General features: G+C 43.4%; 1 non-coding gene across 1 annotated transcript; it reads left to right on the top strand.

Annotated features, from left to right (window-relative positions):
• The first annotated feature begins 24522 nt into the window (after positions 1-24522).
• LOC119920561 lies at positions 24523-24660 on the top strand. Its single transcript, XR_005448297.1, has one exon. It is a non-coding gene; the product is annotated as a small nucleolar RNA SNORA7 (small nucleolar RNA).
• Positions 24661-27117: the final 2457 nt, after the last annotated feature.

The following is a 27117-nucleotide window of genomic DNA, read 5'->3' as shown; positions in this document are numbered from 1 at the left end:
AGACCTTAGGTGGAAAATTATGAGGTGAATTTTTGTATCAAGGAAATATCTCTTTTTTGAACTCCATATATTACCTTCTCTGGCTCAAGGTCACACAGCAGACAAAGGGAGCATCAGGGATTGTAAGTCAGGTCCCCTGAGTTCTTGTTTTATTGTTTATTTTATTTTATTTAACTGAGCTTTCAGGGACCCTCACCATTAGGGCATGGGAGGCAGGGGAGGAACCAACTCTGACGGCCTCTGCTCTCTCTAATCCTCCTTGATTTCTCAGCTGGCTTTGACACTGTAGACACCCACTTCAGCATGGCTTAATGGCAAAAGCCCGGGTTTTGGAGTCAGAGGCCAGGGGTTCAAATACCGGCTCCCCCAATTGTCAGTTGTGTGACTTTGGGCAAGTCACTTAACTTCTCTGGGCCTCAGTTACCTCATCTGTAAAATGGGGATTAAGACTGTGAGCCCCACGTTGGACAACCTGATCACCTTGTAACCTCCCCAGCGCTTAGAACAGTGCTTTGCACATAGTAAGTGCTTAATAAATGCCATCATTATTTATTATTATTATTTGAAAACTTATCCAACCTTACCTTCATGGACAAAGTCCTCTCTTGGTTCTCCTCCTATCTCTCTGACTGCTCCTTCTGTTTCTTTTGCGGGCTCCTCCTCTGCCTCCTGCCCCCTGACAGAGGGGGTCCCTCAAGGCTCAGTTCTAGGTCCCCATCTATTCTCCATCTACACCCATTCCCTTGGAGGACTCATTTGATTTCACAGCTTCAACTATAGTCTCTAAGCAGATGATTCCTAAATCAACTTCACTAGTCTTGATCTCTCTCCTTCCCGGAAATCTCACATTTCCTCCTGCCTTCAGGACATCTCTACCTGGATATCCCATTGACACCTCAAACTACAAATGTTCAAAGTAGAACTCCTCATCATCCCTCCTAAACCCTGTCCCTTCCCTGTCTTTCCATTCACTGTAGACAATACTACTATCCTCCCTCTCTCACAAGCCTGTAACCTTGACATTGTCCGTGAATTATCTCTATCATTCCACCTACATATTCAGGGCCAAATCCTGTCGATTCTAACTTCACAACATTGGTAAAATTTGCCCTCTCTTCTTCATCCAAACTGCTACTATGCTCATCCAAGCACTTGTCCTATCCCACCTTCACTACTGCATCTGCCTCTTTGCTGATCTCCTTAATTCCTGTCTCTCCCCACTCCAGTCCAAACTTCACTCTGCTGCATGGATAATTTTTCAACAAAAACATTTTCACATCTCCCCATTCCTCAAGAACCTTCAATGGCTGCCCATCCACATCACAATCAAACAGAAATTTCTTACCTTGGCCTTTAAAGCACTCAGTCGGCTCGCCCCAACCTACCTCACCTCACTGATCTCTTAGTACAGCCCATCTGGCACATTCCACTCCTCTAGCTCCAGCTTACTAACTATAACACTCAGTCTTGTCTGTCTCGCCACTGACCCCTTTCCCACATCTCCCCTCTGTCCTGGAACTCCCTTCCCCTCCATATACACCAGACCACCACTCTCCCCACCTTCAAAGCATTATTAGTCACATCTCCCCCAAGAGGCCTTCCCCTCTTTTCCCTGGCTCACTCTCCCTTCTGTGTCATTTATGTACTTGGATCTGTGACCTTTGGACTTTTGATAATTCTTCCCTACCCCAACCCCACAGCACTTATGTACACATCTTTACAAGATATATATATTATATATATATTATTAATTTGCACTAATGTATGTCTTCCTCTGTAAACTCATTATAGGCAGACAACATGCCTGATAATTATGTTGTGTTATACTCTCCCAAGTCATTAGTACAGTGCTCTGCAAGTAGTAAACACTCAATAAATACCATTGACTGACTGACTGAGCCTGTAAAAGAGACTGAGAAGGAGTGGTCAGAGAGAAAGAAGGTAGACCTAAAGTGTCTATGAAGCCAAGGTTGGATAATATTTCCAGGAGAAGGGGGAGGTGCACAGTGTCAAAGACAGCTGAGAGGTCGAGAAGGATTATAGTGGCATAGAGGCTGTCAAAATTAGCAAGAAGGAGATCATCAGTGAGCTTTGAGAGGCCAAGTTTCGGGTGAGTAAAGGCAGTGGAAGTCAGATTGGAGGGGCTCCAAGGGGAGAATTGGATGAAAGGACTAGCTCCCTATACATCCAGCAGGAATTCCATTTCATTAGCTTCAAGTTGCTCCATCCTGCATATCAGTCAATCAATAGATAGATCATTGGTATTTATTAAGTGCTGACTATGTACAGAACACTGTACAAAGAGCTTGGGAGAGTATAAAACAAGAGAGTTGGTAGACAGGTTCCCTGCTCACAAGCCCTTACATTCATTCATTCATTCATTCATTCATTCATTCATTCAATCGTATTTACTGAGCATATACTGTGTACAGAGCACTGTAGTAAGCTCTTGGGAAGTCCAAGTTGGCAACATATAGAGAGGGTCCCTACCCAACAACGGGCTCACAGTCTAGAAGGGGGAGACAGACAACAAAACATATTAACAAAATAAAATAAACAGAATAAATATGTACAAGTAAAATTAATAAATAGAGTAATAAATATGTACAAACATGTACACATATTTACAGGTGCTGTGGGGATGGGAAGGGGGTAAGGCAGGAGGGATGGGGGGATTGGGAGAGGAAGGAGGGGGCTCAGTCTGGGAAGGTACTGAATAGGCCTGTTCCTTTAAGAATGAGCGGTCTTTTCCGCGCTTGCGCATTGAGAAAATAAACTTTTTTTTTCCTACGTCTTTATTTTTCCCTCTTCCGCTCTTTACACTGCCCCGTTCAGGACAATGGTCGGTCCCAGAAAGGGGAGACAAACATTGATATAAATAAATAAATGTACATAAATAGTTGACAATTTTTCCCTCCTGGGATCGACAATCAATAATAAAGGAACTGGTAGCCAAGAAATACACCGAAGATTAATGTTACAAAAACTTGCTATGAAGAGCCTGGAAAAAGTCATTAAATGTGCTGATGTAACAATTGCCTCAAAGATACAAATTGTCTACTCTATGGTGTTTCCAGTGACAATATATGTATCTGAAAGCTGGACAGTGAAAAAACAAGGTAGAAAGAACATCGATTCTTTTGAACTGTGGTGTTGGAGAAGGCTTTTGCAAACACCATGAACTGCCCAAAAAACAAATAAATGGACTTTGGAGCAAATTAAATCAAAGTGGCTTTGGAAGACCAATGACTCAACTTAGATTAGCATATTTTGGACACATAATCAGGAGGACTAATTCTCTGGAGAAGACACTAACGTTAGGAAAAGACCAGGGAAAACATGCAAGAGACAGACCAGCAGCTAAACGGATAGAGACCATAACAATGATAACGGAAGAAGTGTTAGAAAGGTTGTGGGTTATGGCAGAGGACAGGTCATTCTGCAGAAAGTATATCCATGGAATCGCTATGAATTGGAAATGTCTCAATGGCACTTAACAAACATAAATGCTGTGGGGCTGAGTGAGGGTGGCTGAACACCAAGTGCCCAAAGGGTACAGTTCCAAGAGCATATTAGCTCATTTCAACTGCTACTCCACTTCACCCCCAAAGTCAACTTCTAACTCTCCACTCTCAATCCTCCCAACCCTATCTCCTGCTGTTCCCTCAGCTTGGACAGCCCTCCCCTCCAAATCCACCAGGCCACAGTTCTACTTGGGTCCATTGGCACACTTATATAGATAGATATATATAGGTAGACTTCATTATTTCTTCAGCTATTTTGTCCTGTTGTGATGGTTCTGCTTCTTGCTTGATCCTTGTTCTTTCATTGTGATTCATAATCTGTATAGAGTTTTATCTATTTGTCACCTGGGTTTTGATTGTAATGTCTTTGTGAGCAGAGAGTATGTTTCTTGCTCCGTCACACTCTCCCAAGAATTGAGGTCAGTGTTCAGCACTGAGTGCTTAATATGTCCTTTGATTGATTGATTGCCTGAATTATGATTGCAGTAGTGGTGATGATTTGCAATGAGTCATCCACACACTCTTGCCTGATCCTCCTGTGATTAGCTGTAGACATTATGAGGGTGCAGATTCTGGCCATGACACAGCTGTGGCTCATTGACTTTTTTAACCCCTCATCGAAGAGCTCTTTATGGACAGTAGTTTATCGAGACCACCATTTAGACACAGACAAAGTTGGCCTATGGAAGTTTTGGAACATAATAGGGGAAGGAGGAGGAGAAAGGACCCTCAAATCTATAGAAAGACCTGCAGGAGTCCGCATCTCCACCTCTTCCCTTGTCCTGCTCTGTCTCTGCTGCTACTGGGTGGGAATCTTCAACTTCTTGATGTCTGATTTTCCTTAGATTCACTGGCTCATTCACATTAGACCCCGAGAAGTGTTTCTTTTAGATGCTGGCCAGAGAGTTTTTCTCTGACTAAATCAATCTACCGTGTGGAGAGCATTATACTAAAATTAAGCTTTACAACCTTCACCCCACTGTCCCCCGCTGTGTGTGTGTAAGGGGGTGGAGGGACACAGGCTGTAGCTGCTGCCTCCCTGAGCAGCAATCACCAAACAGGTGAAATCCAAGGTCAATGCCCACAATGAATCTTCTGATGCAGAAATGCGGCTGAGAGTACTAGGATCAGACTCAGAGCACAAGCCCCTTGTGGTTAGAGAATATGTTTTGTATTTGTGTTGCTGTTGTACTTGCCCAATAGCAAGGTACAGAGCATTGACTCAAGTAGGTGCTCAGTATGTACCATAAATGCTACTCCTTCACGACCAGCCAGCATAAGAGATACCATCTAAGTCATTCCTTTCCACGATGAAGTTCGTCCCTCACAAAATGAACTGAAAAGCAGTGGTCATATAAGACATTCCTGAGGTGTAGTTTGGAAAATCATCTAGGGCTTTCCAGCGTTTTTGAACCTAAAGAAAGATAAATGGTCAGAAATGAAGAAAAAAAATGTATAAAAATGCATGGTCAGCATCAACTCCAGTAAAGAGTTCTCTGATTTCTGCCTCTCTTCCCCTCCTTTCTCTGCCCCACCTTCCATCCCCTTCCTTTTTTCACATGTTCTGAGGAATCAGGCTATGAGATGTGATCAGTTTTTCACATCTTTACAACTAGACTCTAGAAGGTAAATATTTTAACCACTGGGGGATCATTACAAAGTTTCCCTCTGGGACAAAATGAAAAGCAAAAATTTTACCTATATGTTTTAGTAGTAAAATTTGTTCTTTGGGAGACAGGATCTCCAGGTCCACAGTATGCAATAATGTTTTGGCCTTTGGTGGAAATTAATTCCTTGCTGGTTTACCATTGGAAACTAATCATGGGTAAATGTCCATGTATTCTCGGTATGTCAAATATGTCTTTATTCCTGATTTTATGGGCTTTCTATTTTTCATTAAGCTATTGTTTTGTAGTTCAAAAATATGAAGAGAAATCAGGGAGCCAATTTCAGCCATTTTGTTTCTTCGCAACAAAAGCAACAGAATGCATTTTGGTAAATCAGTTCAATCTTTGTGCTTTTCAAATTCAATTAAGGTGAAAGCTTTGTCTATATTGATAACAATGCCACAGTGGAAAGCTAATGCATTTCAGAAAAAAATGCATGTTAAAGGGCCAACGGATTATTGGAGAGTGAGAAAGAAAAAAATATCCTTTTATTTAACAAAGAAAAGAACCAAAGTTTGAAATTGTATGTTTGAGAAGACACTTGTTTTAATTATCTGTAGTTTTACCTACATTCATTTAAAGCACACGGAGTAAGAATGACCTTCGCTTTTATGAGAAAGCAAATAAAAAAAGCACAGTTTCAGGGGTGTTGATAGATTTAATTTGAAACAATTATTCTGCTTCTTCATATGGCCATGTTCATTTGGAAAATTATAGTCAGGCAGTTTTGCATTCTTTGAACATTGCGCTTGTACTCATCCTCTGGGAAATATGTTGGCAAATAGGATTTTTCCTGTGAAAAAAGTCAATCCATTAGTGGCATTTACTGAGCACTTTAAGAGGACTAGGCACTGTACTAGGCATTCGAGAGAGTATATCAGAAGCAAGGCATACTTTCCCTGCCCTCAAGAAGCTTAGAATCCAATGAGGGAGACAAACACACAAACAAAAGGGAAAGGACTTTTACATTTAGTGTCCAGCCAAAATGTGCCTCAGCCCCACCTTCAAAATTCTGTAGATTGGAACTCCCCCTGACTTTCTCATCACCGTAGATGGCCCCACAATCCTTCCTGTCTCACAAGCCCATTACCATGGCGTTATCCTTGACTCCTCTCTCTCATTCAACACATCATATTCAACCCATCACCAAATCCTATGGGTCCCACATTCACAACATCGCTAAAATCCATCCTTTCCTCTCCATCCAAACTGCTACCACATTAATACAATCACTCATCCTATCCCTCCTGGATTACTGCATCAGCCTCCTTGATAACCTTCCAGCCTTCTGTCTCTCCCCATTCCAGTTCATATTTCATTCTGCTGCCTGGATCATTTTTCTACAAAAATGTTCAGGACATGTCACCCCGCTCCTCAAAAAACTCCAGCGGTTGCCCAAAGAGTGCTCACTTTGCTTCTCTCCTTCTATAACTCAGCCAACACACTTCACTCTTCTGGTGCTAACCTTTTCTCACTCTGCCTCCATCTCACCTGTCTCACCACCGACACCTGGCCCACGTCCTGCCTCTGGTGTGGAATGCCCTCCCTCCTCAAATCTGACAATTACTCTCCCCTCCTTCAAAGCCTTATTGAAGGAATATCTCCTCCAAGAGGCCTTCCCAGACTCAGCCCCACTTCCCTCATCTTCCACTCCCTTCCTAATCACCCTGACATACTCCCTCCCTGCCCCAGCCCCACAGCACTTATGTATATATCTGTAATTTTATTCATTTCTATTAATATTTGTCGCCCCACCTCTAGACTGTAAACTCTTTGTGGACAGGGAATGTGACTGTTTATTGTTGTATCGTAGTCTCCCAAGTGCTTAGTACAGTGCTCTGCACAGAGTAAGTGCTCAATAAATATGATTGAACGAATGACTGAATGAATGGAACTGGTGTCCCTGGGACCTGAAAGGGTGAGCCCACCGTTGGGTAGGGACCGTCTCTATATGTTGCCAACTTGTACTTCCTAAGCGCTTAGTACAGTGCTCTGCACAAAGTAGGTGCTCAATACATACAATTGATTGATTGATTGATTGGGGCAACTGCCCTGGTAGTCAGAGGATACACTCTAGGTTCTTCCATTTGCTTAAAAAGTTCTATATGACATCACTACTTCATACAGTTCAGCCTACAGCCTACATTACTTTAAACAGACTTTTATCACTCTGTCATCCACTTATACTTTCCCATTTCCCCTCTCATAATTTATTCTCATGTCTGTCTCCCACTCTAGATTGTAAACTCCTGAGGACAGGGAACGTGTCCATCAACTTTACTGTATTGTTTTCTCCCAGGTCCCTAGTCCAGTGTTCAGCACAAAATAATGGTTCAATAAATATCACTAATTGATGGACTGATTCTGAAAGTGGTGTCCAGGCACTTGGAGTGTCCCCTGGGATAACTCTGACCTCATATCTTCTCTGATTCTATGAGAGGTAAAGCAACAGAATTTAGTGGAGAAAGCTCAGACCTGGGAGACTGGCATTCTAGATCCAGCTCTCTCAGTGACCCTCTGTGTGATCTCAGGCACTTAATCCCTCTGAGTCTCAGTTTCTCAATCTGTAAAACAGGAATAAAATACCTGCTCTCCCTCCCTCCTCCTCTCAGGTCGCATCTGGACAGTTTCCAGTACTCTACCAGTCTCGACTATGGGAGGTAGAGCCAAGCAAAAGCATATCCATTCCATTCCTAGCTTGGGCAGTGGCTAGTGAGCGAAAGGCAATTTGCTACAAGTCAAACTTCACCTGTGCTGGGCAGCAGTGGCATGGGAGAGAGTTGAGGGTGGAGACTCAAGCTGATGGCGCAGAAGAAAGCAATGGTAAACCACTTCCAGATTTTTACCAAGAAAAATCTATGGATACATTACCAAAATGATTGCAGATGGAGGTGGGGTATTCTGGGAGAGATGTGTCCATGGTGTCACTATGGGTTGGAGACAACTCGACAGCATAAGTAAGACAAGATATTAGTCCCTCACTCCCTCCCTCTTAAATGATCAGTCTTGCACTGATCAGGGACTTTGTCAACCGCAGACATGTGGCTGAGCAAGGATTAGAACCCATGACCTCTGACTCCCAAGCCCGGGCTCTTTCCACTGAGCCACACTGCTTCTCTAAGTGTTTGGATTAAGCATAATATAATTTTGGATGGGGAGGAAAGGGAAGATTCTAAAGCAGCAGGAGAAGCAGCATGGCTTAGTGGAAAGAGCACAGGCTTGGGAGTCAAAGGACATGGATTCTAATCCTGCCTCCTCCACTTGTCTGCTGTGTGACTTTGGGCAAGCTATAACTTCTCTGTGCCTCAGTTACCTCATCTGTAAAATGGGGATTAAGACTGTGAGCCCCACGTGGGACAACCTGATTACCTTGTATCTACCCCAGCACTTAGAACAGTGCTTGGCACATAGTAAGCGCTTACCCAATACTATCATTATTATTATTCTAAAGATATTGTGAAAGTTCAATTGACAGCATTCGGTGACAAACTGAATGGGTGGGTTGAATTAGAGAGATGAATCAAGGATAGTGCAGGCCAGTGAGACAGGGAGGTGGTGGTGGTGTCTACAGTGATGAGAAAGTAAGAGGGAGGACAGGGTTTTAGTTGGAAAGATGAGGAGTTCTATTTTGGATATGTTAAGTGTGTGGTGTCAGCAGGACATCCAAGTAGAAGACAGGGGAAATGCAGAGGAGGAGAGAGGTCAGGCCAGGAGACTTAGATTTGGGAATCATCCATGTAGAAAGTAATTTCTCATGACTTGGGTTTGCCCTCCTGTTATGCCAGGACATTGTTATATAAGCATTTTTGGAAAATGATACATTTTCAGGTTTCAGCTCTTGGAACATTTTAGGAAAAAAAATTTATATTATCACTGGGTTTGTTAAACAAAACAGTGATAAAATAGCTGAGGAGACAGGACATTCTCAGGTCAAGGTAACATACCTTGATCCTTCCAGTCAAATATCTAGGAATAAAATTGTTTTGACCAGTCCAAGTCAGAGAGTTGTTTCTTTCATCTATTGTTTCATAATGCTCGTTGACTTTCTATCTGACATTCTCTAAGTGCTTGGGAAAGAAATAAGGGAGAAAGTCCTGTTTCTAGAACAACTGGAGAAACAAATATTTTTCATTGTTTATTTTCAGTCCCCTTTTCTAATCCAATAATATTTACTTTCTTTCTGTAATAAGATGAGCAGAAAAACGACGAGAAAGCAAGCTGGTTTTACATTAAGAAACGCTTTGGGGAAAACAATCCTAATGCTGACGTTTATAATGGTGAGGTTTATTAAATAATTTAGCTCTCGATGGAACCACTGTTGGTTTAATCATTTGAAAACATTCCAAACCATCATTAAAATAATGCTATCTCCAAAACACGCTGGGTGTCTCTTGTGGGCTTGGAGTAAGGCATAAGATGTCTTCCCTCCAAATGATCCTCGAGCGAATGTTCTTAAATAGTATGCGTTGCCAAATATGGAATGTCATACAACAGGTCAGCTCTGTAACTTTTTCTATCCCTTTAGCTGCTTCCTTTCCCTATGAAAAATGTAGCAAACATCCAAGTAGTTGTAGCGGTAGCAGTAACAGTAGTGGTAGTAGTTGTAGTAGCAGTAGTATTAGTAATAGTAGGGAATGTGTCTACCAACTCAGTTAAATTGTACTCACCCAGGAGCTTAGTACAGTGCTCTGCACATAGTAAGTACTCGATAAATACGATTGATAGCAATAATATTTATTAAGCGCTTACCTTGGGGAGAGCACTGTACTAGGCACTGCGAGAGAATACGCGGGTAGGAAATCAACATGTTCCCTGTCCCTTGTGGGGCTCACCATCTAATAGTTTCTGTGGGAAATGAGACTGGAGAAAGACAGACACATCTGGAGTGTCCAGTGAATGTAAATGTTCCCCACAAAAAGTGATGATGATGATGATTTGTTAAGTGCTTACTGTATGCCAGACACTGTATTAAGCACTGGGGTGGATATAAGCAAATCAAGTTGGACACAGTCCCTGTCCCACATGGGGCTCACCATCTCAATCCCCACTTTACAGATGAGGTAACCGAGGCCCAGAGAAGTGAAGTGACTTGCCCAGGGTCACACAGCAGGCAAGTGGCAGACCCAGGATTAGAATCCATGACCTTCTGACACCCATGCTTGTGCTCTATCCACTAGGCCATGCTGCTTATCATATGTTCCCTGCCCCAGCTGGAGATGAAAGTTGGGCTCTAGATGATAATGGCATCTCCTGCATGGAGGAATTCCTAAGAGTGTTAGGGGTTTCCATTGGATCCACTCAGACTCTCTTATTCCTGCCAATCACTATACCCTTCCCTGCAAGAATGTATAATAATAATTGTGGTATTTGCTAAGCGCTTACTATATGCCAAACACTGTCTTAAGCTCTAGGGTAGATTCAGGATAATAATGATAACAATAATAATGGCATTTGTTAAGTACTTACTGTGTGCCAGGCACAGAAGCTGCGTGGATTAGTGGAAAGAGCCTGGGCTTGGGAGTCAGAGATTGTGGGTTCTAATCCCAGCTCTACCACTTGTCAGCTGTGTGACTTTGGGAAAGTCACTTAACTTCTCTGTGCCTCAGTTACCTCATCTATAAAATGGGGATGAAGACTATGAGCCCCACGTGGGATAACCTGATTACCTTGTATCTACCCCAGTACTTAGAACAGTGCTTGGCACATAGTAAGCACTTAACAAATACCAACATTATTGCTACTTAGCGCTGGGGTGGATATAAGCAAATCGAGTTGGACACAGTCCCTGTCCCACATGAGGCTCACAGTCTCAATCCCCATTTTACAGATGAGGGAACTGGGGCCCAGAAAAGTCAAGTGACTTGCCCGAGGTCACACAGCAGACAAGTAGTAGAGCCAGTAGAACTCGTGACCTTCTTACTCACAGGGCCATGCTCTGCAGGTCCCGTGTGCGGCTCAGGGAGTAAGCAGGAGGGAGAACAGGGATTGAATCCCCATTTTGCAGATGAGGGAACTGAGCCCCAGAAAAGTTCAATGACTTTCCCAAGGTCACACTGCAGACAAGAGGTAGCACTGGGATTAGAACCCAGGGCCTCTGACTTCTAGGCCCGTGCTCTTTCCCCTGGGCCACGAAGTTTCCCAAACACATATTGTATACTTGTACATATGATCAATTGCACAGCCCATACATTTATTCTGATTGCCCCATTTGCAAATCTTTAAGTAATTCAAGGTCTGCTGCCCCTGTTGGAGTGGAAACTCCTTGTGGTCAGCGAACCTGTCTTGCACTTCTGTTTTACTTTCCCACACCCAGGGGTGCTTAATAAATACAGTTACTACTCCTTGTTGGGGCAGAGAGTGCAAGAAATGAGTAGGTGGGTAGGAGTGCAACCCACTAGGTCCTTCTACAGCACAGGAGGAAAGTTCCATTGGTATTAATTTTCATCAAGCTCCAGACAGGGTGGCGGAATGTGAAGAAGGGAATGTTATAGACCGAAATTCATTCATTCATTAATTCAATCGTATTCATTGAGCACTTACTGTGTGCAGAGCACTGTACTAAGCACTTGGGAAGTACAAGTCTGCAACATACAGAGATGGTCCCTACCCAAAAACAGGCTCACAGTCTAGAAGGGGGAGACAGACAACAAAACAAACCATGTAGACGGCTGCCAAAATCATCAGAACAAATAGAATTAAAGCTATATGCACATCATTAACAAAATAAATAGAATAGTAAGCATGTACAAGTAAAATAAATAGAGTAATAAATCTGTACAAATATATACAAGTGCTGTGGGGAGGGGAAGAAGGTAGGGCAGGGGGGTGGGGAGGAGGAGAGGGAAAAGAGGGCTCAGTCTGGAAAGGCCTCCTGGAGGAGGTGAGCTCTCAGTAGGGCTTTGAAGGGAGGAAGAGAGCTAGCTTGGCGGATGTGTGGAGGGAGGGCATTCCAGGCCAGGGGGAGGACGTGGGCTGGGGGTCGATGGCGGGACAGGCGAGAACGAGGCACAGTGAGGAGGTTAGCGGCAGAGGAGCAGAGGGTGTGGGCTAGGCTGTAGAAGGAGAGAAGGGAGGTGAGGTAGGAGGGAGTGAGGTGATGGAGAGCCTTGAAGCCTAGAGTGAGGAGTTTTTGCTTGATTTGTAGGTTGGCAGGCAGCCACTGGAGATTTTTGAGGAGGGGAGTCCACTGGAGATTTTTGAGGAGGGGAGTAACACGCCCAGAGCATTTCTGCACAAAGTTAATCTGGGAAGCAGAGTGAAGTATAGACTGAAGTGGGGAGAGACAGGAGATAGGAGATCAGAAAGGAGGCTGATGCAGTAATCTAGTGGGGATAGGATGAGAGATTGAACCAGCAAGGTAGTGGTTTGGATGGAGAGGAAGGGGCAGATCTTGGCAATGTTGCGGAGGTGAGACTGGCGGGTTTTGGTGACAGATTGGATGTGTGGGGTGAATGAGAGAGCGGAGTCAAGGATGACACCAAGGTTGCAGGCTTGTGAGACAGGAAGGATGGTAGTGCCATCTACAGTAACAGGAAAGTCAGGAAGAGGGCAGGGTTTAGGAGGGAAGATAAGGAGTTCAGTCTTGGGCATACTGAGTTTTAGATGGTGGGCAGACATCCAGATGGAGATGTCCTGAAGGCAGGAGGAGATACGAGCCTGGAGGGAGGGAGAGAGAGCAGGGGCAGAGATGTAGATTTGGGTGTCATCAGCGTAGAGATGATAGTTGAAGCCGTGGGAGTGAATGACTTCACCAAGGGAGTGAGTATAGAGAACAGAAGGCTTAGAACAGTGCTTTGCACATAGTAAGCACTTAATAAATTCCATAACAATAATAATAATAAGGGGACGAAGAACTGACCCTTGAGGAACCCCTACAGTATGGGGATAGGAGAGGGAGGAGGAGCCCACAAAGGAGACTGAGAATGAATGGCTGGAGAGATGAGAGGAGAACCAGGAGAGGACAGAGTCCGTGAAGCCAAGATTGGATAGTGTAGTTGAGGAGAAGAGGGTGATCCATTCATTCAATCATATTCATTCAATCGTATTTATTGAGCACTTACTGTGTGCAGAGCACTGTACTAAGCGCTCGGGAAGTACAAGTTGGCAACATATAGAGAAGGTCCCTACCAAACAGTGGGCTCACAGTATAGAAGGGGGAGACAGACAACAAAACAAAACATATTAACAAAATAAAATAAATAGAATAGTAAATATGTACAAGTAAAATAGAGTAATAAATCTATACAGACATATATACAGGTGCTGTGGGGAGGGGAAGGAGGTGGGGGGGGGATGGGGAGGGGGAGAGGAAAGGGGGGGCTCAGTCTGGGAAGGCCTCCTGGAGGAGGTGAGCTCTCAGTAGGGCTTTGAAGGAAGGAAGAGAGCTACCTTGGTAGATATGCAGAGGGAGGGCATTCCAGGCCAGAGGGAGGATGTGGGCTGGGGGTCAATGGCAGGACAGGCGAGAACGAGGCACATCCACAGTGTCGAAGAAAGCTGGGAGGTCGAGGAGGATTAGGATAGAGTAGGAGCAGTTGCATTTGGCAAGAAGGAGGGAACTGGTGACCTTTGAGAGGGCAGTTTTGGTGGAGTGTAGGGGACGGAGGCCAGATTGGAGGGGGTCAAGGAGAGAGTTGGCATTGAGGAATTTGAGGCAGTGGGCGTAGACAACTCATTCTAGGTGTTTGGAAAGGAAGAATAGGAGGGAGATGGGGCAATAACTAGAAGGGGTTTGCTCTGGAAGGTTCTGGCAGCTGTGAAATAGTTAGGAATGTTTCCTTGAGCCCATGCAGGTTAAATGATGGTAATACTAATTAATAACAGTTGCATTTGTTAAGCACTTCTTATGTGCCAGGCACTGTACTAAGCGCTGGGGTAGATATGGGTAATCAGGTTGGACACAGACCCTGTCCCACGTGGGGCTCACAGTGTTAATCCTCATTTTACAAATGAGGAAACTGAGGAACAGATAAGTGACTTGCCCAAGGTCACACAACAGATTGAGAGCATCCTTTACTGCTATAGGCTGCTTCTGGTGGCAGATGGGCATGTTTATTCCTCTTTGATCAGAAGTGCCACGTTTGGTTCAAAAAAATTTTTTTTTCATATTTGTTAAGCACTTACTATGTGCCGAGCACTGTTCTAAGTGCTGGGATAGATACAAGGTTATCAGGCTGTCCCAAGTAGGGCTCACAGTCTTAATCCCCATTTTACAGATGAGGTAACTGAGGCCCCAAGAAGTGAAGTGACTTGCCCAAAGTCACACAGCTGACAAGCGGTGGAGCTGGGATTAGAACCCACAACCTCTGACTCCCAAGCCCGGGCTCTTGCCACTAAAGCCACACTGCTTCTCTAACAATGCACAATGTTCAATGCACAGTGCCTGTACCATGGAATGCCACTGTCCACAAAATCATTTTCCGAGCTGTCTACTGTTATTTTCCCTTCTTCTTTTCCATTTAAAAGGAATTATACTTAGGGCACAGTGATTGCACTGTGTCATTTGACTACAGGACTTCCAAATCCTATCTCAAACTGAAATGTCACTTGAAATGTTCGGGAAATACCAAAAATGCTCCCCTGAATGATGTAGCTATTCTCTGAAATGTTTTAACATTAAGGAAATGTTTCCAGTAAAACCACAGGTTCCCATATAGGATTCTTCTCTTAATTCATCCGCCGGACTCCTGTCAGCATTAATGCGACTCACTCATCTGTAGGCAGATGAATACCCAAGAATGTCAGGTGACAGCTAGTGTGGAATTCCTGGAGCTTTATATACTAGGAACGTCTGAAAATTAGAGGTTATAAAATTAAACTACTATTAAGATATAACCACTGTACTGTGAGAATTTCAGGGGAAACGAATGAAAAATGGCTGGGATATTCAAGCTGACATCCCAAAGACAACAAGCATCACGTTACTTCTTAGTTGTTGACTGAACGAAAGTAAATGGAAACAGAAGGAAAACGAAACTTTTTTTTGTTTGTTTTTATTACATACACCAGATACATTTATATTTTCCCTGTCTAAATGAAGACAGACAAACTTTGAGCCCCAACTAGGACAACTACCCTCATTCAGTCTTCTATATGGGGAGTAGCAAAAACTGTTCCATATTAAGGCTGGCACTTAAAGACTTTGGGACTGATGGAAAATTTTCAGAAACAAAAACAGCTTAGTGAACTAATTTGGGAAAAATCATACTTATCGGCGCCAATTTCTGTAGTTTGACATTTTATGATTTACTTCTAAGCTGCTGAAATCACTCAAGAAACCTTTTCCCCTGGGTTGTCTGATTTTCTTGGTTTTCTTCCTAATCCTACAGAAGCATTATATATAGTGACAAACTAAAAGACTAAACCAGATTAAAAGTGGTGTATTTGATATGGCCTTTGATATTTGACTAGGTCACCTAGGGGCTAAGATTTGAAGCCCCATTTTGATATTTTGGGAGAACAAAAAAAAGGGAGCGATCTGTTTTTCTCAAAAACATTTCATTATTTCAGTTTTCAAATAAGGGGGTCTTATCCAGCAACTATGAAAAATAAAATTTTCAGTTGTTTACTGTTCAGATATTGAAGTGACAAAAAAAGGAATTACAGTGGCTTGTATTGAAAATTCTTGAATCATTGCCAAATCCTCTCAGAAATCTCCAGGGAGGGGAAAAAATGTGTTAAAATGTTGTTTCAGCAATAAACTTCAATGAGGTGAAACTCAGACAAAGTTCCTTCTCTGCAACCTGCATCACAATCACTTTACAAGAAGCAATGAAATTCAAATTACCTTTTGAATTCTGCAATTTCTTTCGCCCCTTAAAAATTGTACTTGGTTGGTCTTAAATGCTCTTTTTATGCTCAGAGAAAAGGATTTTGAAACACTTTAAACCTGGCCAACTTGATCTCCCCTTTAATGGCATTTTGATCTTACGGAATGATATTCCTGTCTTATTTACTTCTCCAGCTGGATTTATTCAGTCACTGAGGCGAGCTGAGTTCAAGAAAGGCTGAAACACAAACGGTCAATCGAAATCAAATAATTCAAAATAACTTCAGTTATACATCAGGATTTGCGTTGGCCAACTTTTTTGGATGGACAAAATGAACAGTTTCAAATAAGTTCCACATTTGGGACTTTGCACTGATTTCTCCTCTTTGGTTTGGATGGTCGGGGCTTCACCTTTGGGTGCTTACTTTCAGTGCAGCAGGCGAGGTCGATGATGGGTTGGAAAGTCAATCAATCAATGCATGTACCGAGCACTACTGTGTGCAATGCACTATACTACGCTCTTGGGAGAGTATCATCATGATGAGCAATGGTACTTATTGAGCACTTACTGTTTGCCGAGCACTGTTCTAAGTGCTTGGGAGAGTACAATTCAACAGAGTTGGTAGACATGATCCCTGCCAACAAGGGGCTTACAGCCTGAAAAGGGACACAGATATTAAAATGTAGACTGTGAGCCCATTGTTGGGTAGGGACCATCTCTATATGTTGCCAACTTGGACTTCCCAAGCGCTTAGTACAGTGCTCTGCACACAGTAAGTGCTCACTAGATACTTTTGAATGAATTAATGAAAATCAATTACAAATAAGGGAAATGGATATGAAAAAAAGGGCTGTGGGGCTGGGTGTGGTGTGAGTATCAGGTTAGGGTTCTGGCTGGGGCTTTCCATTTTCCCTGCAGCCAGAAATGATACTAGCGATCTGGTAATCAATCAGTTAGAGTAACAGTGTGGCCTAATGGATAAAGCAGAGGCCTGGGAGTCCAAGGGACCTGGGTTCTAAACCTGGCTCCACAACTTTCTGCTGTGTGACCTTGAGCAAGTCACTTCACTTCTCTGTGTCTCAGTTACCTCATCTGTCAAATGGGGATGAAGACTGTGAGTCCCATGTGGGACAGGGACTGGATCCAACCTGACAAATTTGTTTCTGCCCCAGCGCTTAGTACAGTGCCTGGAACACAGTAAGTGCTTAAGTACCACAAGTATTATTATCATTATTATTATTAAATGCTGTAGAGTCGTTTCTGATGCATAGCAACTCCATGGATATACTTTCTCCAGAATGTCTTGTCCTCTGCCGTAATCCAGAAACTTTTTAACGGTTCTTCCATTATCATTGTTATGGTCTCTATCCACCTAGCTGCTGGTCTACCTCTTCCATGTTTTCCCTGGACTTTTCCTAGCATTAGTGTCTTCTCCAGAGAATTAGTCCTCCTGATTATGTGTCCAAAATATGCTAATCTAAGTCGACTCATTTGGCCTCCCAAAGACCACTTTGGTTTAATTTGCTCCAAAATCCATTTGTTTATTTTTTGGGCAGTCTATGGTGTATTGTTATTATTATTAACAAATACCACAATTATTGTTAATTAATCAATCAATGGCATTTATTGAGTGCTTACTGAGCACAGAGCACTGTACTAAGTTCTTCCGAGAGTACAGTGCCAATAAAGGACTTACCATCTAGAGGGGGTGACAGACATTAAAATGAATTAGTTAGGAAAATGGCAGAACATAATAATAATAATGTTGGTATTTGTTAAACACTTACTATGTGCCAAGCACTCTTCTAAGCTCTGGGGAGGATGTAAGGTGATCAAGTTGTCCCACGTGGGGCTCATAGTATTAATCCCGATTTTACAGATGAGGTAACTGAGGCACAGAGAAGTTAAGTGACTTGCCCAAAATCACACAGCTGACAAGTGGTGGAGCTGGGATTTGAACCCATGACCTCTGACTCCCAAGCTCATGCTCTTTTCACTGTGCCACTTATGTCTTGTCTTATATCTTGTTCACTTATGTCTTGTTTTATGCCGTCAAGTTGTCTCCGGCCCATAGCGACACCATGGACACATCTCTCCCAGATTGCCCACCTCCACCTGCAATCGTTCTGGTAGTGGATCCATAGAGTTTTCTTGGTAAAAATCCAGAAGTGGCTTCCCATTGCCTCCTCCCGCGCAGTAAACTTGAATCTAGAATCCCAATCTCGCGAATCTCTCCCTCGAATCTCTCCCACGCCACTGCTGCTCAGCACAGGTGAGTTTTGGCTTGTAGCAGATTACCTTCCATTTGCCCAAGTTAGGAATGGAATGGGTAGGCCTCTGCTTGACTCTCCCATGCATAGATGAGACTGGTAGAGTACTGGAAACTCTCCAGGTGGGATCCTGAGATATGTACACATCTGGAATTATTTGTATTGATGTCTGTCCTCCCCCTCTAGACTGTCGTGGGCAGGGAATGTGTCTTATTGTTGTATTGTATTCTCCCAAGAGCTTAGTACAGTGCTCTGCACACATTAAGTGCTCAATAAATATGAGTGAATGAATTAATGAATGAATGTCCTATGCAACACAAGGCAGAGAGTCTCCAGACAGGCCACTGCCTTTCTTAAGTGTGGCCTAATGGAAAGAGCCCGGGCCTGGGAACTCATCCAGCTCTGCCACTTGTCTACTTTGTGACCTTCCACAGGTCACTTCACTTCTCTGGGCCTCGGTGTCCTCTGTAAAATGGGGATTCCATGTCTGTTCTCCCTCCTACCTAGACTGTGTGTCTCATGTGAGACAGAGACAGTGCCTGATCTGATTATCCTGTATCTACCCCCATCCTTAGTAGAGAAGCAGCATGGCTCAGTGGAAAGAGCACGAGCTTTGGAGTCAGAGGTCATGGGTTCAAATCCCGGCTCTTCCACTTGTCAGCTGTGTGACTTTGGGCAAGTCACTTAACTTTTCTGTGCCTCAGTTACCTCATCTGTAAAATGGGGATTAAGACTGTGAGCCCTAGGTGGGACAACCTGATCACCTTGTAACCTCCCCAGTGCTTAGAACAGTGCTTTGCACATAGTAAGCGCTTAATAAATGTCATTTTTATTATTACAGTGCTGGGCATGTTGTGAGTGCTTAACTAATGCCTCAGTAATTAAAGACACAGTCCTAAGTCGCCAGTGGTGCTACAAAGCCCACGCTGTGCTCACTGGGGAGAGGAGGTGAAGAGAGGCTGCATTTGTAGCTCAAGGCAGGTTCCTCTTTTAATAATAATAATCATAATATTTATGGTATTTGTTAAGCACTCTCACTCCCTTCTCTGTCGCCCTGACTTGCTCCCTTTATTCACCACCCCCCCGTCCCAGCCCCACAGCACGTATGTACATTATCTGTAATTTATTTATTTATATTGGTGTCTGCCTCCCCCTCTAGAATGTGAGCTCGTTATGGGCAGGGAATGTGTCTGTTTGTTGTTACACTGTACTCTCCCATGAGCTTAGTACAGTGCTCTACGAACAGTAAGCGCTCAATAAATATGACTGAATGAATGAATGGAGGAATTGCTATGCTCCCTGGCGCCACCAAAGGTTCAAATGACATTAGGCAACGCAACAGCAACTCCCTCCATTAGGAGAGAATAATAATAACAATAATAATGATGGTATTTGTTAAGCGCTTACAATGTGCCAAGCATTGTTCTAAGCCCTGGGGAAGATACAAGGTAATAGGGTTGTCCCGCGAGGGGCTCACTGTCTTCATCCCCATTTCACAGATGAGGAAACTGAGGCACAGAGAAGCGCCCAAAGTCACAGAGCTAACAAGCGGCAGAGCCGAGATTAGAACCCACAACCTCTGACTCCCGAGCCCGGGCTCTTTCCACTAAGCCACGCAGCTTTGTTGGGCTATCAGGTCAGGTCTATCACAGTGCATTTTGGTTATCATACATTGATATGAAAATTCTTATCAGAGAATCGAAATGGGGGACTGTTTTGCCACATAAACAACATATAATTCTCTAACATTTCGGTGTTTATTTTTGGCTTCAAATTAAATTTCTTTTTTTGACATTTAAAACCTTGAATCATTTGCACGTTGGACCTCAGAGATCCCCTTGTAGCGATTCCAATCAATTAGATCAATAACATGAATTTTAAATAATCTCTTTATATTTATGTCTCTCTAGTCATAAGATCCTCAAGTCTCTACATTACTTTATCGTCTATCGGATCAATAATGTGTTCCACCTTGGTTCTCTCCTTCTACAACCAAGCCCCCACAATTCGCTCCTCTACTGCTAAGCTCCATTTTTCCTCATCTCCCACTGCCTTCTCTATATCCCTGACTTGCTCCCTTTGCTATTCCAGCTTCCCAGCCCCACGACATGTATGTACATATCTGTCGTTTTATTTTTTTGTATTGATGGCTGTCTCCCCCCCCACCCCCCAGACTATAACCTTGTTGAGGGCAGGGAATGTCACTGTTTATTGTTGCATAGTACTTTCCCAAGCACTTAGTACAGTACTCTGCACAGGGTAAGTGCTCAATAAATACGATTGAATGAATGAATGGATGACCCTAAATATTTTTAAGAGATGCATATATTTAAGCAACTGGAGAAATCCCTTTGCATAATCAATCAAATTGGTATGAAAGTGTCTGTTCCATCAGCTCTCTTGGGCTTTGTGTTTCTTTTTTAAAGCCATCCATTATCAACAAATCCTGAGAAAATTAAGGCAGAGAATGTTGTTTGAGTAGGTGAAACCTGCCCAGGAATTCTCATTAGCTCAAGAAGCAGAATTTTGGTCCACAAAGACCCTCATTATATTTCCTAACCCAAGCTTGGCTTGGTTGCCATGTATTTATGCAACAGCAGCTTTATTATAGAGGATTCATACAGAACGTGGACTGCGTAAACATTAAAGCCTTCCAATTTTATGGTATTTAGAGTAGTTAAGAGTCTGGACCATTGGAAATATATTCTTTTGTATTCTACTCCAAAATAGCCCTGAGTCATTGTTGAGAATTAATTTAATTTAAAGAATAAAAGCTAAACCCTAAATCAAGGGGCTTTTGAGTGGAAACGACTTCTTGTTTGAGTCATTGGAATACAGAACATGTTATTGTGGGTTCATTTAGAGAGCAATTTTTTGGAAGACTCTTTATAAACCAGATTAACAGTCTGCCTATGTGAGGCAAGAATAAGCAAACACTGCTTTCGTCTCAGACATTGTGTTTCCCTCGTCCATTAATCTGTCTCCAGGACACGCCCGGAAACGGATCAGGAACCATCTTTGAGCCAAGCATCCAAAATGGACGGACATAGGGTGTCAAACTATAGGCAAGTGTGAGATCAGAGTCAGAATTAGAACCCAGGTTCTCTGATAATGATCAGTAACAATTGTGGTATCTGTTAAGCCCATACTGTGTACCAAGCACTGTACCAAGCACTGGGGTGGATACAAGCAAATCAGGTTGGACACAGTCCCTGTCCCCCATGAGGCTCACTGTCTCAATCCCCAGTTTACAGATGAGGTAACTGAGGCACAGAGAATTCAAATGACTTGCCCAAAGTCATACAGCAGACAAGTGTGGAGCTGGGATTAGAACCCATGACCTCTGACTCCCAAGCCTGGACTATTTCCTCCAAACCATGCTGCTTCTCCACTATTATTCCCATCACTGCATCCATTCACAACTGCGGTGTCAGGGCAGGTGACCCCTGAACACAGAGAGAAATGTCTGAAACAGACATTTTGATGAAATTGTTTCTTGGGTGCATCTTATTTCCTCATGAAGAAGCAACCACCCGTTACTAAAATAATCCTTCACCCAAATCATCCCATTTCTCCCACATTCAATTTATTTACTGTTGGTCCCTGTTGAACTGCCCTGTGATGCAGCAATGTGACAATAATAATGACGGTATGTTTTAAGGGCTTACTCTGTGCCAAGCACCGGCATAGATTCAGATACGGTTCTTATCCCACAGCCTATGAAGGAGGGAGGAGAACTATTTTAACTCATTTTACAGACAAGGAGGCTGATTCTCAGAGGTGAAGTGAGTTGCCCAAGATCAGACATCAGGCAAGTGGCAGAGCTGAGATTAGAATTTTGGTGTCCTGCCTCCCAGGATTATTCCTGCTAGGCTACACTGCCTCCATGATGATTTGAAAGTCTTCAGGGGGAAATTGAATTAGTACAGGAATCAGCATTTATTGGAAATAGGATGGGTTTAAGAGTCAGAAGACCTGGTTTCTAACCCTGGCTCTTCCAGCAGCCTGCTGTGTGACCATGGGCAAGTCACTTCATTTCTCTGGGCCTCAGTTTCCTCAGCTGTCCTTCCTCCTACATAGGCTGTGAGCCCCGTGTGCAACAGGGACTGTGCCCAACATGATTGTCCTATAGCTACGCCAGTCCTTTGTACAGTGTCTGGCACATAGTAAGTGCTTAACAAATATGATAATAACAATAATGATAATGATAATGCTGCTTTATATCACATAAACCAGATTTTTCTAAATAAGCTTAAATCGCGTTGAAAGCACCACAAAGTCCATTCTTTTATCTTTCCTGGGCATTGTTAACAAACACTGCCTCACGTCCCTCCTATTCCTTCTCTTTTTTTCTAATATCTTATCAGTTGTTTTCCCAATTTTTAATAGTTTTTGTTAAGTGCTTACTATGTGTCAAACATTGTTTTAAGCTCTGGGGTAGATACAAGTAAATTAGGTTGGACACCGTCCCTGTCTCACATGGGGTTCACAGTCTAAGTAGGAGGGAGAACAGGATAACTGAGGCACAGAGAAGTTATGTGATTTGCTCAAGGTCACACAGCAAGCAACTGGCAGAGCAGGGAAGAGAACCCAGGTTCTCTGATTCCCATGCCCATGCCCGTTCCACTAGAATGTGCTGCTTCCTTTATATTTTCCCTTTTCATCTCCCCTCCATTGAACAATTTTGATGTCAATACAATAAGTCTGCAGAAAACATTTTGAAAGTTAAACAGAAATTATTTTGTGATGATTCAAATCATAAGTTTATGTCTGGGATGGCTACTGGCACGGTCGTTTCGACCAACATCCCTGTTGGACAACGGGTTGGATCCCTGCTTATCTGGAGCTCTAAAGAGGTTGTGCTCTTTCCTGCCGCTCATTAATCCTGTGTATGATTATAACCTCCTGGAACCAAACTGAAATCGAAAGGATGTCATAGGCAACTCTCCTCCCAGGTACCATTTGCCAAGGGGAGACATCTCATTTTGTGCAAAGTGCTTTTAACCACAGGGATGAGAGAAGCTACGAAAATGTGGACTGTTAGGCTTAGTGCTTTTCCATTAGCAGGGAAACTGGTGGAGGACCACTCCCTGGATGTTGCCACTACGTTTCCTTCTCACTTGGAGTCCGATCAAAGAGTCGGCAGTGATTTTCGGGTCCTGCTTTCCTGGAGATATTGCACATTATCTAGATCCCAGCAGATGGTTGCTATGGCACAACTGAGCGCCAATCTAAAATGGATATAATCCAAATTAGTGCCGTATGGAGGCTTTTTTTCTCTTTCCATATATTGGAAGGAGTCTGCAGTGGTTTCTCTCAGGAAATATTCTGATCACAGGGGACCACGGTTGGTTTCCGAAGGAAAGGAAAGCCTATTTCGTAATTTCACATTCTCCGACAATTGGATCAGAGCAGTTGGATTTGGGGAGAGGATTTTTACATCCCATCCTCCACCCCCGCCCCCCCCCACACTCGACCCTGTCCCACCTTGTCCCAACCTCTCTATACCTCAGCTTCCTTATCTGAGAACCTGCATGGGGGAATTGATTCTGGTGCATTGACTGAGTGCTTAGTACAGTGCTCTGTGCACAGTATGTGCTCAGTTAATACTATTGATTGATAGCTGTTTCTTGTACTGGCTCCTGTCCTGCCCATCATGGTGCCACTATATCCCTGGTAATGATAATGCTCTGTAGCCAAAGGCCAGACACTGTTTTCAGTGACTCCCTGAGGGGCGGGTAGGGATTTTTTTTTGTTTTTGGGTGGCAGGGGGGAAGATCAGAATGGTTCCAGAGGACAAGCAGAGGAGGCAATCTCCTCAGGTCACTCCGTGGGAGGGGCAGACTGAAGTGCAAGGGCACTTAAATACTTGGTGCACAAAAAGTAAAGTAGTGATGTTATCCCATGAAAAACAGGGACTAGCAAAGCTTTCTCTGCCTCTGGGAAGGCAGTTTCCTGAAGCCCTACCAGAATGGAGACAGAGTGACTTAAAATGTATATCACTTAGGTGAAGCTTAGGTGAGAAAAATTGATGATTGCCTAGTGTGACCTTTACGGATGACTTGCGATGGCTTTCAATGGAAGGGATACCTAGAGGAGTTGCCAATTTGTTGAGGAAAAACTGCATCTTACATGACTCAGAATTGTTGTGCGTCCCCTAGAACCTAAATGGCTTTATAATGGAAACTATTTTAAAGTTAAGAAACCACGATTTGCAAATAATGAATGTTCCCTCATTTTATGTACAGTATCTTAGAATCAATCTAGAAAAGACCATGGCTATTAATCAACAGCCTTCTCAGGGTCGCACCTGGAGAGTTTCCAGTATTCTACCAGTCTCGGCTACGGGAGAGAGAGTCAAGCAGAGGCCTACCCATTCCTTTCTTAGCTTGTACAGTGGCTTGCGAGTGGAAGGTAATCTGCTACAAGTCAAACTCACCCATGCTGGGCAGCAGAGGCATAGGAGAGAGTCGAGGGCAGAGACTCGAGTTTACTGCGTGGAAGGTCGAAATGCTAAACCACTTCCATATTTTTACCAAGAAAACTCTATGGATCCACTACCAGAACGATTGCAGATGGGGAGCAGGGCGTTCTGGGAGAGATGTGTCCGTGGTGTCACTATGAGTCGGGAAATGACTCGACAGCATAAGAAAAGACATTAGTCAACCACAAACTGGTAACCCATATTCACAGCCAAGGATTTCCAGTGGCAACACTTAGGTAGCGCACTATCTAAAAACACAAGAAAATAGGAGACCAAATCAAGAAAGCTGATGCATCCTTTGAGTCCCTGCTGATATGTACCGAAGAAAATATTTCGAACCCCTGTAGCATCAAACCTTCAATATGACTGAGAGACCTGGCTCAATCAATTAATCAATCAATGGTATTTATTGAGCACTTGCTTTGTGCAGAGCACAGTACCAAGTGGTTAGGAGAGTACAATGGAGACATGATCATGGCCCTCAAGGAGCTGACAGTCTACAAAGTGTAGAGCACTGAACTAAGCGCTTGGGAAAGTCTATTTCACTGCTTAGCCCTTTCTCACATCCTCCCTCTGGCCTGGAACTCCCTCCCGCTTCATGGCAGACCACCATTCTTTCTACCTTCAAAGCATTAACCAGCACTTAGAACAGTGCATCATCTAAGTACTTGACTCTGTACACTTTAAGCACTTGCTATTCGCCCTACACTCAGCCCCCACAGCCCTTGTGTACATACATGTATTTTAAAAATGTATATTAATGTCCGCCTCCCCTTCTGGACTGTAATTTTGGTGTGGGCAGGGAATGTGGCTACCGATTCTGTTATATCGTATGCCAAGTATTCGCTGGGCTATATATTGCTTAAACACTTTGATACCCACCGTAGCACTTATGTAAATATCCTTATACTCGACCATTTCCTCTTTCTGGACTTTATTGTAATGTCCGTCGCCCCCTGTAAGCTCCTGGTGGGCAGGGATCTTATCTACCAACTCTGTTATATTGTAGTTTCTCAGGCACTTAGGACAGTGCTCTGCAAACAGTAAGCACTCAATAAATTTCACTGATTGCCTTAACTTCTCTGGTCCTCAGTGTCTGAATCGCTTTAATTGGGATAAAATACATATTCTCTCTCCCCTTTGGAATGTGAGCCCTATGTGGGACAGGGATTGTGTCTGACCTGATTATCTGTCATCTACCCCAGCTCTTAGTGCAGCGCTTGGCACATAATGCTATTTATTCATAATCATTTAAACCCAAAGTATGCCAATTTTTTTCAACAGTTTTCTTTTCTCTTGTAGCTACATGGCCAATGTTAATTGGCTTCCGCAGTCATTCACCATAGGCAAGGACTTATTTGTCGAAATCTCCAGAAAAACTACTGAAATCACTTAGTACTGCTTACTCAACACACTGCATACAAATCAGTTCTTTTGTTGGTATGTGTTGCTTTTCTTAATAGAAGGGACTGAGATGGTTTGCTTTGTGAAGTGCCGTAATCAGGAATTTGATTGCTTTACTCACAAAAAAACGGCCTCAAGGGCACCTTAGCAAGATACTCAAAGACCTTGAGATGAAGAGGGCACTGGATCTGTGACACGATTCATGACGGGAAGCTGCTGCCCTTATTCCCTGTGGCTAGAAACCTATTTATTACTGAAGCCTATTTTGCGATCGGGGCAGGTGAGTGAGTATTTCAGTTTAGTTTCTTGCTTCTAAGTAGATATCTGGTGGCCAGACCTCAGACCCCCTCTGAGAGGCCTATTTCCCCTTAATGAAATCACATCTTCTCCAAAAGGCTTTCCCTGACTAAGCCCTTATATCCTCTTCTCCCACTCCCTTCTGCATCACCCTTGTACTTGGATTACTACACCAAATTATTCACCCTTCCCTCAGCCCCACAGCCCTTCTGTTCATATTTATAATTTATTTTTAATGATGTCTGTCTCCCCCTCCAGGCTATAAGCCCCTTATGGGCAGAGAACAAGTATACCAACTCTGTTGTGCTCTCCCAAGGGCCTAGATGGTGTTCTGCACACAGTAAGCACTTCATTCATTCATTCATTAATAAACACCAGTGATTGATTGATTCTCAAGGGGAGGGGCCAAGAATAGCAGCATAGACTAGTGGTAAGAACGCAGGCCTGGGAGTCAGGGGACCTGGGTTCTAATCCTGATTCTGTCAACTGCTTGCTATGTGACCTTGAGCAAGTCACTTACCTTCTCTGTGCCTCAGTTTCCTCCACTGTAAAATGGGAATCAAATCACTGTTCTCCCTCCTCCTTAGATTGTGAGCCCCAAGTGGGGCAGAGACTGTGTCCAGTCCGATGAACGTGTATCTGCCCCAGTGCTTAGAATGGCTCTGGATTAATAGTAAGCACTTAACAAAAACAATAATAATA

This window comes from Tachyglossus aculeatus, chromosome X1, assembly GCF_015852505.1.
Source record: "Tachyglossus aculeatus isolate mTacAcu1 chromosome X1, mTacAcu1.pri, whole genome shotgun sequence".
Classification (NCBI taxonomy): Eukaryota; Metazoa; Chordata; class Mammalia; order Monotremata; family Tachyglossidae; genus Tachyglossus; species Tachyglossus aculeatus.
The sequence above is the reverse complement of the archived record's forward strand: the minus strand, read 5'-3'. Positions and strand labels throughout refer to the sequence as shown.